The sequence below is a fragment of the Peromyscus leucopus genome, chromosome 1 (genome assembly GCF_004664715.2).
Source record: "Peromyscus leucopus breed LL Stock chromosome 1, UCI_PerLeu_2.1, whole genome shotgun sequence".
Classification (NCBI taxonomy): Eukaryota; Metazoa; Chordata; class Mammalia; order Rodentia; family Cricetidae; genus Peromyscus; species Peromyscus leucopus.
The window spans coordinates 77,463,504-77,477,698 of record NC_051063.1 but is presented as its reverse complement, the minus strand read 5'-3'; the positions used below and the strand labels follow the sequence as shown (position 1 = coordinate 77,477,698).

The 14,195-nt window shown below is 47.6% G+C and overlaps 1 non-coding gene across 1 annotated transcript; it reads right to left on the bottom strand.

Moving 5' to 3' along the window:
• Window positions 1–10,513: 10,513 nt before the first annotated feature.
• Window positions 10,514–10,639, bottom strand: LOC114704443. Its single transcript, XR_003736260.1, has one exon. It is a non-coding gene; the product is annotated as a small nucleolar RNA SNORA40 (small nucleolar RNA).
• Between the last annotated feature and the right edge of the window lie 3,556 nt (window positions 10,640–14,195).

Genomic DNA, 14,195 nt, shown 5'->3' with positions numbered 1-14,195 from the left:
GCCTGGCTCACACATAATTTTTTTTTAAAGAAAAACATATAAAATTTATCTGTGAGAGATACTTCAAGACATTGCTGCTTGAATGTGAAATTTCCAGAAGCATGTAGTGTTCTTCTCCAAACTGGCACAGTCCAGCAGCCCTAAGAGTGACTTGGACACATGCAGCTTGATGACCGAATGCACTTTATTGGGAGTTTTGTACAGTTAGTGGCAGGTGACTCTGGGTGACAGCCTGACCCCCTTAAGTACATCTTTCTTTTCTCTAGAGGCCACAGGGGCAGGCAGGGGTAGTGAGGACAGTCGCTCTCTCCAGGAGGGTGGTTCCTTACAGCATCACACCCTGTTCCACCAGAGTGTCCATGGTGTCTGTGTCCATCAACCCATCTGACATGTCGTTTATGTTCCTGCCTCACCTTCAGGCTGGTGGCAGCTCCTGTCCCAAAATGGCGACGGTCAAGTCAGACCCAGAGGACCACAGTTCCCACACCCATACGTGAAGCCGGCCTGCATTTCTGATCCTCCTGCCTCCGCCTCCCAAGAGCTGGGATGACAGGCCTGACCAGAGCCCTCTCACCCAGTGCTTTGAGCCTCCACTCTTACTTGAACCAGTGGGTTGTAAAGCTTTCCCAGTGTGAAAGAGCTTAACCTCTGACCTCCACATAACACGTGTGTTAGGTGCACAGGCCATAGTCCCAGCCAGTTGGGAGGGACTTGAGTCCAGGAGTTTGAGCCCAGCCTGGGCAACACACTGAGAGCTCTTCTCAGGAGAGTGAGAGAGACAGAGACAGAGGGGACAGAAAGGGGACTAGCTGAAGAAGCTCAGACTGAGTTGAGAGTCTCAGTTACTTTTCCTGTTGTGACACCAACCAAAGCGCCACCTTAAGGAAGGAAAGGGCTGTCCTCCACTTACAGCTGGAGGATGTGGCCGGCTATGGTGGGGTCTCGGCAGCTGGAGCTTGAGACAGCTGCTCATGTTACATCCATAGCCAGAAAGCAGAGATGAGCGGTCCCGCTCAGCCAACTTCCTGCCTTCTTTTCTGCGCGGCCCAGGACCCAAGGCCATGGAACTGTCTGTCACAGATGCATCTATGGTGGGTCTTTCCACGCCACCTAATCAAGATAACGCTCCTTACAGATGTGGCCAGCGGCTGTTTTCTAGGGAATTCTAGAGCCTGTCAAGTTGAAGGACAATACTAACCATTACAGTAAGAGACTCTGTCTCAAGGGCTAGGGCAGAGAGTGAAAAAGCAGTGTGTCCGATGTCCTTCCAGCTGTCTGGCATTGTGTGCACCTCCACCCACCCCACCCCACCCACCACCCACCCACCCCACCCACACAGACACACACAGGAAAAGAGCAAAACAGCAGGAACACTACAGGAAGGACAATCCACAAAACAACCAGCCTGTGCTCTTCAGGTCAGCCAGGCACAAACGGAGGTGAGGTTGGGAGGATATTCTTCCAGATCCTAAAGCAGAGACAACTAACTGTCGTGGAGAAGCTTAGATGAAGTCAAAATGTTATCCAGAAGGGACAGGGACGCATCTCAGGAAAGTACCTACTCTCACACACAAGGCCCTAGCTCAGTCCATCACCACCACATAATCGGACAAATAAGTTGTTGAGGACATCACCAGAATCATTAGCAAGACTTTAATATAGATTATAAAGTAGAAAATAGTATTGAATTGGTATCAGCATTCCTGACTTTGGTCAGTATATTATTGGTTATGAAAGGGAACGCCTTTGTCCTTAGGAAATATGTATTTGAAGTATCAAGGAGTGAATGATAGTGTTGGCAAATGCCTCTTAAATTGTTCCCATAGGTAAATAAGTAAATAATAACAGTAGTGGCTGGAGAAGAGGGCTCAGTGGATGAGTGCTTCCTGTGCAAACTGGAAGGCTGAGCTCAGCTCCCCAGGACCCACACAAAGCGCTGGACGTGGCTGCACACCTACCTACCATCCCAGGGTGGCAGAGACAGGGGGGCAAGTGGGTTTTTCTGGCCAGTTCACCCAGCCGAAAAACAGCAATATGTCCAGTGAGAGACCCTGTGAACTGAAAAATAGCGATACGTTCAGTGAGAGACCCTGTCTCTCCACAGACAGAGGAGAACATCCTTCTCTGGCCTCCACACACCCACAGCAGACCCATGCACCTACGTCCGCTACATACAGCACAGACACACAGAACAAGGTTTTTAACTTAAAAACGTAATAATACTAAAAATAACGGAAGAGCTAAAAGTGAAGCTAATGGGACAAAATATTTATAAGTAAGTGTTAGGTACACTGCAGAAACTCAGGAAAAATGACGGAGATGCTTATTAACATATCAATGCGGACGCTGCCCACCAGGCTCCCCCAGCACCACAAGTACCAGGCGCCTCTCCACACTCCCCTAAACCTCTCCAACCCTGAGTTTCGATTTCCTTCCCCCAGCTTCTTCTTTTCCTGTATAACCCAGCCGTTCTGACCACATGCTCTTTTAGTTCTTGGCTCTCTCTTGGTTCCCTCTCTCTGCACCCTCTCTCTTGGCCCTGTGCAGTCTGGAGCTTTCCAGATGCCTCTGGCTGTTTTCTCCCTCATGTCTACTGAAAGGGAAAAATCAGTAGCCATCTTGAGAGATGCTTCCCCTTCCCCTCCCCTCCTCCAAAGGTATTTGCTGACCAGCAGTTTTAGAAGTGATCAGAAGTCGAACTTAAGGCTGGGACAATAAATCTATGTGTCCTGGACTTGGCAAAACAAGATGTGGGGAGTAATGGACTCAACTGACCAGAAGTTGAACTCAGGGGACAGTAGGACTGGAAGAATAAATCTGAATGTGTATATCCTGGGTTCAACAAAAGCAGGACACAGGGAGTAAAAACTTATCTCTCTAGGATACCCTGAATCCTGTTAGCCATCAGCAACCTCATGCTTGTAGTTCAGCCAGCAACTTCAAAGAACAACCCCTCCCCCCCCAATCCCCTTCATCCAATCCCAAGCTGCATGTAGACTTTTCCTATATAAACCCCTTCAAGTGAGTGCTCGGGGGCCATTTTCCTCCACCCATTGTGTCCGATGTTGGACACAGACCAAGCTTGCTTGTTTTGCTAATAAAAACCTCTGTGTGCTTGCATCGGATAATGGCTCTGTGGTGGTCTTGCTTGGGGGTCTTGCAACCTGGGCACAACATCCTCAATGCTCTCCTTTTTATTCGGTAGGGGCTAACACACGAAAGGGCTCCAGGTATCTGCTGTAGTTTTTGTTGTCTTTTTTTTTTTTCTTTCGGTTTTTCAAGACAGGGTTTCTCTGTAGCTTTGGAGCCTGTCTTGGATCTCTCTCTGTAGACCAGGCTGGCCTCGAACTCACAGAGATCCACCAGTCTCTGCCTCCTGAGTGCTGGGATTAAAGGCATGTGCCACCACCGCCTGGCAGCTGTAGTATTCTTAAGACTTATCTGTAAGCCTGACTTTTTTAAAATAAAATAACAGGGTTTCTCTGTGTAGCCCTGGCTGTCCTGGAACTTGCTTTACAGACCAGACTGGCCTGAAACTCACAGAGATCCGCCTGCCTCTGCCTCCCCCAGTGCTGGGATTAAAGGCGTGCGCCGCCGCCGCCGCCGCCGCCGCCGCCGCCGCCGCCGCCACCACCATCCAGGAAATAACATGGGTTTTTTTAATGCAAAGGTTATAATCCGACCACTTATCCCCATGGTCCCAGCTGCTCTCCTGTCGTGTGGACCCATACAGTCACCTCCAACCTGACCTCCCCTGTGCCCGACTTCTTCCCTCGAGCCATTGTTCACAGCAGCCAGTCACCTGATCAAAACACCTAACTACACCTTTCTTTCTAAGCCACGACACAGCGCCCACCCAGCTCCGAGTAAAAGCAGAACCCAGATTGGATTCATCCAGTGTCTACTGTCCTGGTTCCTGCTTCTGCCTCCAGATTTTCAATTAGTTACATTTATTGCTTTTTTTTTTTTTAAGGCCTGACAGAGGAGAGGGGTTAATTGGCTCACAGGTCAAGGGCGCAGTCCTGTGACAGGCCAGTCCCGGCAGCAGCAGGTCACTCTGTATCTGCAACCAGGAAGCGGTGACTTACGGCTGTCGGCTTAGATCACCCAGGGAATGCTGTACCCTGTAGTGGGTGGCTGTTTGAGCCATGCCCTGAAGCACCGCCCCTAGTGAGGCAGCTGTAACTGTTGCACCTGCCTATGACCTTGGGGTACCTGCCCCTGGGGCAGGGCCACCGTGGACTCTAAAGACCATGGATGCTTCTTGGCTACCTCATGGTTCTAGATGCTGACATCTTAGACCAAGCCATCAGTGTGGGACGTAGCTCGGTTTTCCCAGACCCTACAATAAATCTCCCGTGGTTGTGAGTTTACCCCCAAATAAATTCCTTTGACCCTTAAATAGACTCCGTGATTAATCCCAAGAGTGCCCTTCCCTTGGGGTTCCAGTCTTCAAACCGTGAGGACTAAAGTTATGTCTTAAATTTAAACTACGGTGCTTAAGAGATCTATAAAACAAAAATGTCTCTAACCTGTAAGCCCTGCTCAAGGACAGATAACTTCCTGGAATGCTGGGGCTGTTGTTCCTCTTAGATAACAAGCCACGTGTGTTCACTTCTGTAAACAAAGATTGGTTACTCCAACTACACAGGATGTGCTCGATCAGACAGATGCAGACAGGAAGTATGTTAGGATGCATGCTTGCCCCCAATTGGAGAAAGGCAGAAAGTACATAGCCTTGTGAGTTTTGCCTTTAAAAGGACCTGACTAACATAAATCACAGCCATTCTCTGGAAAACCTGGAGATGCACTTAGCCAGTGTCCATCATCCTGGCCAGTATTTAATAAAGCTTGCTTCAAATGTGGCTCAAAATTGTATTAGTGGTCATATTTTTACTCAGTGGTATTAACATAATATAATATAATATAATACATATAATATATATTATATAATAGAATATAACATAACATAACATAATCTGAGAAGCAGGGGATTTGCCAGCTAGAGGTGGAAGAAGTCAGACATTTTTTGTTGTTGTTTAATTATGAAAGCTTGGCTCTAGCCTAAACTTAATCCCAACTAGCTCTTAAAACTTAAATTAATCCATTTATGTTAATCTACATTCTGCCACATGGCTTGTTACCTCCGACCTCCTCCTCATCTAGCTGGCTAATCCCCTGCCTCTCAGATTCTTCCCAGAGTTCCTAACTAGGCTCTGCCTAAAAGTCCCGCCTATTCTCTCCTGCCTACCTATTGGCTGTTTGGCTTTTTATTAAACCAATCAGAAGGTGCCTTAGGCAGATGAGGTAAAACAGACACATCTTCACAGTGTACAAAAAGATTATCCCACAACATCATCTGGTCACTTCAAAAGACACTACTTTGACGAAAGCAAATTGGGTAGAGAAGGGATGAACTTTGTAACTTTGCGGCCTACAGTAAAGGCTGCACAGTGCAAACCCACAGGTAGTATACAAAACAGGGGCCAGAGGAAGGGAAAGCTCTGAGATCTGGAATAAAAAGCTGGCTACTTCCACAACTTTAATTCAGCATAGTACTGGGTGGTCTAGCCAGACCAGTTAGGCAAGCGAAAGAAATAAGGGCACCCAAACGGGAAAAGAAGAAGTATATTTTGCGTGCCAAGGACATGATGTCTATAGAAAAACTTAAAGACTCCACACACACACACACAAGTTACGATGGGTAAATGAATGTAGTAATGTAGCAGGCACTAACCCAGCATGAACAAATCACAGGTTTCTACACACGACAGCAAGTTGCCAAAAAAAGTGGGACAGGGTCCCAGGGGCTGTGTCACTGGGCACGTGCCAGCATGGAAGAAATGGTGAACCTGAAAGTCATGAAGAGAAAGACCAAATCCATGGGCTGTCCAATTAAGACAAGGTTTATTTAGTACTGGCCAGGAAGATGGACACTGGCCAGGTCAAAACCTGGGACTCCTAAAAAATGGCACCAAATTAGGTCAGTCAGGTGCCTACAAAGGTCAAACCTATGCACTTTCTGCCTTCATCCAATGGGGGCAAGCATACAGCCTGACGTAATTCCTGCCTAGTATCTCCTACCTACATGTCATCAAGCACATCCTTCCTGTGTAGCTGGGGCAAACAACCTTGTTTATTGAAGTAAAACACGTGACTTGTTCCCTCACGTGAACAGCAGCCCCCAGCATCCCAGGAAGTTATGTGTCCTTGGTCAGGTGGGGTTTGCAGTTACCTTTGGCCCTTACAGAAGCCCCATGTTTAATGTTTAGAACAAAGAAAGTGAGGAAAATATTGAGCACAGTGGCATGTATGTGTAACCCGGCATTGAGAGGCTGAGGCAGGAGGATCAAGACTTTGAAACCAGCCTGGGCTATGTAGGGAGGTCTATGTAAGTCTGCATTACAAAGTGAGACCTTGCCTAAAAAAAAAAAAAAAACCTACCCATCAGATAGAAGAAAAGTCTGGAGTGGTGGTGATGCCTGCAATCCCTGGGGAGCTGATGAGGGGGATCCCTAAGGATCCCCACAACCAGTCTAATTTAATCACCCAAGCCCTAGTCCTGGTGAGGGACCCTGTCTAACATGAGGTGAACAAATTCTAGGAATCAATCGACATTCACAGTTGACTTTTGCTTCCATTCACATGCACACACATCTATGTGAAAGGTTTCCATACCCAATATTGGGTTTCTCTGCCGATGCAATACAGATCAGGCCGAGTAAAAGGCCAGGTTTAATGAGCAAAGCACCCTGGGTGATTCTCAGGGGAAGAGAGCAGGAGAGAAATCCCATGGCAGGTACAGGGACTGTGTCTTAAGTACTCTGTAGGCATGGTCTTGAGCATCTCTGGGGGAGGAGCCGACCCTTGACAGGCTTTCTGAGGGGCAGGGTCTGGAATGGGAGGAGAGGGGCCTGAGCAGAGCTTCCCAACAACACACACACACACACACACACACACACACACACACACACACACACATACACACACAAATAAAAAAACATATTTTTTTTAAAAAATGGAATTAGATTTGGTGGCTCATACTTGTAATCCTATCACCCAAGAGGCTGAGGCAGGAAGGCTGACTGCCCACAAGTTTGAGGCCAGCCTGGCACTATAAAGTAAGTGATAACAAAACAAAACAAACAAACAAATGCTTGAGAGGATGAGGGGAAAGGGAATGCTCATACATTCTTGTTGAGAATACAAATTAGTATAACCATTATGGAAAATAGTATGAAGGTTCCTCAAAATGCTAAAAACACAGGGCTGGGAAACAGCTGTGTGGCAGAGACTTGCCTTATGTGAGCCTGTTTAATCCCTAGAAAAAGGAAAATATCATTTGAAAGGCCTGGGGATAATGCTCAGACAGAACTCTAGAAATGAAGGCCAGGCACAGTGGCACACACCTGTAACCCAGCCCTGGGGAGCTGGTGCAGGAGGAAGTTCAAGGCCAGCCTGGTTTAGTCTACATGTAGTTCAGCCATGGCTCCACAGTGAGACTTTGTCCAAAAAACAAAAACAAACAAACAATCAAAAAAAAAAAAAAAAAAAGCAAACAAAGTACCATTTTATAACAAGTGTTTCTCTGTCCCACCAGCTCCCAAATAATGACACAGAGATTTCTTATTGATTATAAAAGCTCAGCCTTAGCTTAAGCTTGTTTCTAACTAGCTCTTATAACTTAAATTAACCCAGTTCTATTAAGCTGCCTGTTGCCATGTGGCTATTGGGTTTTACCTCTCCTGAATGTTCTCCTTCCTCTGCATAGGCTGGCTCCTCCCCCGTTCTTCTTCTCAGAGCGCTCTGTCTGGACGTCCCGCCTACACCTCCTGCCTCGCTATTGGCCGTTTGTCTTTGTATGAACCCAATCACAGTGGCAGATCTTTACACAGTGTAGTCAAATATCTCAGGACACCATTTGATCCTGCAATCCAGTTAGCGGTAAACCTCCAGGAAGGAAACCTGTGCCCAAGAACTGTCTGCACTTCCGTCTCAGCAGAGGGCCATGTGCCTCCTCCAAATACCTCGTGGCCTCGGGTCCCTGGTTGGTTTTGTGTCAATTTGACACAAGCTAGAGTTATCTGGGAAGAAGAACCTCGGCTAAGAAAATGCCTCTACCTATCGGATTGCCTAGGGCATCTCTTAAGTAAAGACTGATATGGCAGGGCCCAGCCCACTGTGGGCTGTGGTACCCCTGTGGTACCCCTGTGGTACCCCTGGGCAGGTGAGCCTGAGTTCCAGAAGAAAGCAGGCTGGGCAAGCCATGGGGAGCAAGCCAGTGAGCAGCGTTCCTCCCTGGCCTCCACTTCAGTTCCTGCCCTGACTCCCTTCGGTGATGGAATGTGACCTGAGAGATGTGAGATGAAGTACACCCTTTCCTCCCCACGTGGTTTTGGTCCTGGGGTTTATCACAGAAACCTAACCAGGACTCCATCCCAGCCCTATCTGGTGACATACTGCATGCATCTAAAGCTCTCAGAAATCTACTTTCTAGTTGCTCATAGTCCACGAAAGGAAAACTGATCTATGAAGTTTCTGTTTGCATAAATACCAGAGCAGGTGTGGTGGTGCACGCCTTTAATCCCAGTACTTGGGAGGCAGAGCCAGGCGGATCTCTGTGAGTTCAAGGCCAGCCTGGTCTACAAAGAAAAGTCCAGGACAGCCAGGGCTGTTACACAGAGAAACCCTGTCTCAAAAAACCAAAGCCAAACAAACCCAAAACAAAAAATCTTCCTGGTCTACATAGCAAGTTCCAGGGCAGGAAGGGCTACATGGTGAGATCCTGTTTCAAACAAAAACCAAACTCACAAAGCATTTTTCCTGGTTGAGTTCAGCATCCAGGGTCCCTGCAGCTGGTCAGCCTGAGTAGCCCCTGTGCAGGGGTGAGTGTCTCCACTGAGGATACCGCCTTATGTGCTTCAGGTGCCCACTGCTCCAGCTCACAGCCCAGGGGTTTTCCTTACACCTGGGAATTCTGTCTAATGCTCGAGAATGAGGCAAGGAGAGGACAAGCCTTGAGGGCAGGCAGGATCCTTCAGGATATCTTTCCCTGATGGAATCTCCTGCTCAGGAAAGGGAGGGGGCAGCGGTCTCTGCTGGCCTGTCAAATTCAGTGAACCTGCAGGTTCAGCCTTTGGGGCCCTGTCACTTCTTTCCTTAAATTTCTGGTTGCTTTAACTAGTGTGTGTGTGTGTGTGTCTGTGTCTGTGTATGTATGTCTCTGTGTGTGTCTATCTGTGTATGTCTTTCTCTCCGTGTCTCTATGTGTGTGTCTCTCTCTGTGTGTGTCTGTCTGTGTGTGTACATCTGTGTTGTGTTTATATGTCTAGCTCTGTGTGTATCTATATGTGTACATCTGTGTGTGTGTGTCTGTATGTGCGTATCTGTGTGTGTCCATCTGTATCTGTGTGTGTATGTCTATCTTTGTGTGTCTGTATGTGTACATCTGCATCTGTCTGTTTGTATGTGTGTATCTGTGTGTGTGTCCATCTGTATCTGTGTGTGTATGTCTATCTTTGTGTGTCTGTATGTGTACATCTGCATCTGTCTGTTTGTATGTGCGTATCTGTGTGTGTGTCCATCTGTATCTGTGTGTGTATGCCTATCTTTGTGTGTCTGTATGTGTACATCTGCATCTGTCTGTTTGTATGTGTGTATCTGTGTGTGTATGTGTGCCACTTGAGTACAGGTGTCTGTGGAAGAAAGGGCACAAAGGTCAGGTGGTGGTGGTGGTGGTGGCGGCGGCGGCGGCGGCAGCGGCGGCGGCGGCGGCGGCGGCAGCGGCAGCAGCAGCGCACGCCTTTAATCCCGGCACTCGGGAGACAGAGCCAGGCAGATCTTTGTGAGTTTGAGGCCAGCCTGGTCTACAGAGAGAGTTCCAGGACAGCCAGAGCTACAGAGAGAAATCCTGTTTTGAAAAGCAAGAAGAAGAAGAAGAAGGAGAAGGAGAAGGAGAAGAAGGAGAAGACATAAGATCCCTTGGATTTCAAGTTCTAAGCAGTTGTGAGGCACTCAATGTGGGTGCTAAATGCTGAACTCCGGCCCCAAGTGCTCTTAACCAGCCAGGCATCTCTCCAGCCTCCTTGATTGATTTTCCTTGGCTGGGATCTGGGGATTGAACTGGGGTCATCATGCTTGCACATGTAGCAATTTAACAACTAAGCCATCTCCTCTGACTTGTTTTTTCTTTTAAATTATAAACTTTATTCTCAGAACTGAGCACATTCTTAATGTCATCATCACTTTGAGCAGTCTTGTGTTTCATGTTCCTTCTTACGTGCATCAAAACTCCTCCTGGGAGCTAGAGATGGCTTAGCAGTTAGAACTTCCCTTCAGGGGACTCAGGTTCAGTTCCTACCACCATGCCAGGTGGCTACAACCACCTGTAACTCTAGCCACCCGCCCCCTGGGGGGGGATTCAATGCCTCTAGCCTCTGGTGAACACCAGCACTCGTGTGCACATTCCCTTACACAGGTGTGTACAACGCAAACACACTGCATTTTAAACAATAAAAATCAATCTTAAAAACAGAAAATTCATGCTGAACAATAAATTCTGGGATACAAACGGAGGTTTAGGCTAACACTCCTCTTCCATGCCTTTGTCCACCAGTTAGACAAAACACAAAGAAGTGTTTGTTTTTTGTTTTGTTTTGTTTTGGTTTTTGTTGTTGTTGTTGTTGTTGTTTGAGGTGGGGGTCTCACTCTACAGCCCAGTCTGGCCTGAGGATTCCCTCGGCTCTCCAGGTGCTGGGATCCCTGACCTGTCATGTCGGTCCTGATGGTTATTGCTCATGCCCTGAATGAGATGCGTCTCCTGTACTCTGCCCCTTCCTCTTTCAGGCATGCTCCTTCAGCTGGGCTGCAGCACACCCCCAAAGCACTTCCTAAGAACACGACTTCTTAAGAAGTTGGTGAGTTGCCGGGCGTTGGTGGCGCACGCCTTTAATCCCAGCACTTGGGAGGCAGAGCCAGGCGGATCTCTGTGAGTTCGAGGCCAGCCTGGACTACCAAGTGAGTCCCAGGAAAGGCGCAAAGCTACACAGAGAAACCCTGTCTCGAAAAACCAAAAAAAAAAAAAAAAAAAAAAGAAGTTGGTGAGCATCCTAAGGAACGTGTTCACACGTGCCTTTACCTTATTCTCACCGTTATTTGATAGAGAATTCTAGGCTAAGCAAGCAGTTCCTCCAAATCTAGAAGCATTACCTTGTTTTCCTCAGGATCTGGATACACATGGATTGGCTGGTGAAAAGTTGCCAGTCACAGGATTGTTCTGTAAGGAAAAGGGAGTCAAAAACTAAAAGAATAAATTTGGTAAATCCAAGAATGTCTAAAAGAAGTGAAGGTCCCAGTTAGCCTTCCAGTGGCTTCCTTTGGAATGTCAGTTCTAGCACTTGCCTGTAATTGGTCCAGCCTGGGCTATATTACAAGATCTATCTCAAAAAACAAAAACCAGTGACTCCACCCCACCACCTCCTAAAAGCAGAGGTGTAGGCATCCAAAGAAACCCTGTAAGGTGAACCAAAGTCCCAAACAAGGCAACCTCATCATCTTCCGGTCTCTCTCCTCTGCTGTGGGACGGTCTATATGTCAAATTGCTCTGATTGGTCAATAAATAAAACACTGGTTGGCCAGTGGCCAGGCAGGAAGTAGGTGGGACAAGGAGAGAGGAGAATTCTGGGAAGCAGAAGGCTGAGGCAGGGAGACACTGCAGCCGCCGCCATGACCAGCAGCATGTGAAGACGCTGGTAAGCCACCAGCCACATGGCAAGGTATAGATTTATGGAAATGGATTAATTTAAGCTATAAGAACAGTTAGCAAGAAGCCTGCCACGGCCATACAGTTTGTAAGCAATATAAGTCTCTGTGTTTATTTGGTTGGGTCTGAGCGGCTGTGGGACTGGCGGATGACAAAGATTTGTCCTGACTATGGGCCAGGCAGGAAAACTAAAGCTACACTCCTCCCTAACAGAACTCCCCAGGTGTGCACCCCCTACACATTGGGATGTTGGCCCCTCCTTCAGCACTAGGAAGGATGAAGTCTGATTAATCTTTTATTCTTTGTGTACCAACCCAAAAGACTTATGTGTGGAAGGGTAGTCTGCAACCAGGGATGTCCTTGACATGCAGTTGGTCTGTACCTCCTGACCCTGCACTGACTGGTTAGCTCAGTCTCCTGACCCTGCACTGACTGGTTAACTCAGTCTCCTGACCCTGCTCTGACGGATGAGTTCGTGGATGGAGTCCAAACTTGAGCTTGTTACAGGTTTGAATCTGAAGTCTCCCACTGGTTTGTGTTTGGAAATTGTTCTCCAGATGGTGATGATGATGATTTGGGAGGCTGTGGAATATTTAGGACAGGAGGCCCAAATGGCGGAAGTAGTCAGTAGGGGAAACCATTGAAGGTTTTAGCTCAGCCCCTAGCTCTGGCCCAGCTGGCTGCCTCCCCGTCTGTCACCATGGAAGCAGTCTTGCCCTCCGCTCCTGCTGCCAGGGACGGGTTTTCTGCCATGCCTTCCCTGACATGATGGAGTGAACCATGAGCCAAAATGCTTTCCTTCTTGAGTTGTTTTGTCCAGGATTCCTGTCACAGCGACAAGAAAGCAGCCAATATGATGGCGTTATTGCGAGTTGGCAGACACTGGAGTGATACCTGATTGAAGGAAATAGGTCCCTAGGCGTCTCTCTTGGACATGTGTACCCTGTCTCTGGTGACTGTAGATGTAACCGTCTTATTAAATAAGAAACACAGAGCCAATTACAGAGTTAAAAGCCCAAGAGGTTAGAGCAGTAGCTGAGAGCTGAGACTAAAACCACCTTTCTTACCCTTCACTGCCACTGTTGTCCTTTCCCTCAGAAAGAGACCTACTTCCTGTGTGTCTGTCCTTTGAAGACATTTTGACTTTCTGTCTGCCTTCTCATTGGTTGTAAACCCAACCACATGACCTCCTCGTCACTGCCTGTCTGTACAGACCTCCAGGTCTTCTATGGTTGGTATTGAGATTAAAGGCGTGTGTCTCCATGCTGGCTATATCCTTGAACACACAGAGATCTGCCTGGCTCTGCCTCCCAAGTGCTGGGATTAAAGGCGTGCGCCACCACCGCCCAGCTTCTGCTATGGCTTGCTATTAGCTCTGACCCCCAGGCAACTTTATTTATTAATATACAAATAAAATCACATTTCAGTACTGCTGTGAATATCGTTCTGTATAAATAAAACACTAATTGGCCAGTGACCAGGCAGGAAGTATAGGTGTGACAAGGAAAGAGGAGAATTCTGGGAAGTGGAAGGCTGAGTCAGAGAGACACTGCCAGCTGCCTCCATGACAAACAGCATGTGAAGATGCCGGTAAGCCACGAGCCACATGGCAGGGTATAGATTTATAGAAATGGATTAATTTAAGATATAAGGACAGTTAGCAAGAAGCCTGCCATGGCCATACAGTTTGTAAGCAATATAAGTCTCTGTGTTTACTTGGTTGGGTCTGAGCGGCTATGGGACTGGCGGGTGACAAAGATTTGTCCTGACTGTGGGCAAGGCAGGAAAACTCTAGCTATAAATGGTGCCCAACATGTTGGCAAGAGTTTCCACCTAAAACCTGAGTAAAAAGATTCTAAAATGGAGCTAAAAACAGTTCCTAGTTGTCTCTTTCAAGCTAGTGGCAGCCTGCATGTTTGACCTACTATCTACTATCACCATAGTTGACTCATGGTCTCCTTCTGTTTTCTGACCACTGTGAGTGAAACTCTGCCCTGACCACCCTTTGCTCCATAACATCCACACAGTTAACCTCAGGCCCAAAGCAACGAGACCAAGAAACCACAGGCTAAAACAATGAGTCAAATAAATATTTTGTCTTTTACATTTCGAAGAGTTTGTTTTGTTTTGTTTTTCCCTTTGAACCAAGGTCTCATATAACCTAGGCTGGCCTCAGACTTGCAATGTTGCAGAGGCCACCCCTGAACTCCTGAGCCCTCTGGCTCCACCTCCCAAGGGCTGGGATGGACTGCAAATGTGCCTCACTACACCCAGACGAAGTTGACTGTGTCTGGCATTTTGTCACAGCAGTGAGAAAAGCATCTGACACAGCAGCACATCCCCCACGACACAGTCCCCAGCTCCAGCCCCTGAGACAGAGGAAGACACACTTCTTGCCAAGTTTCTCTTCACTTTGAATAGGATGAGAGAGTGA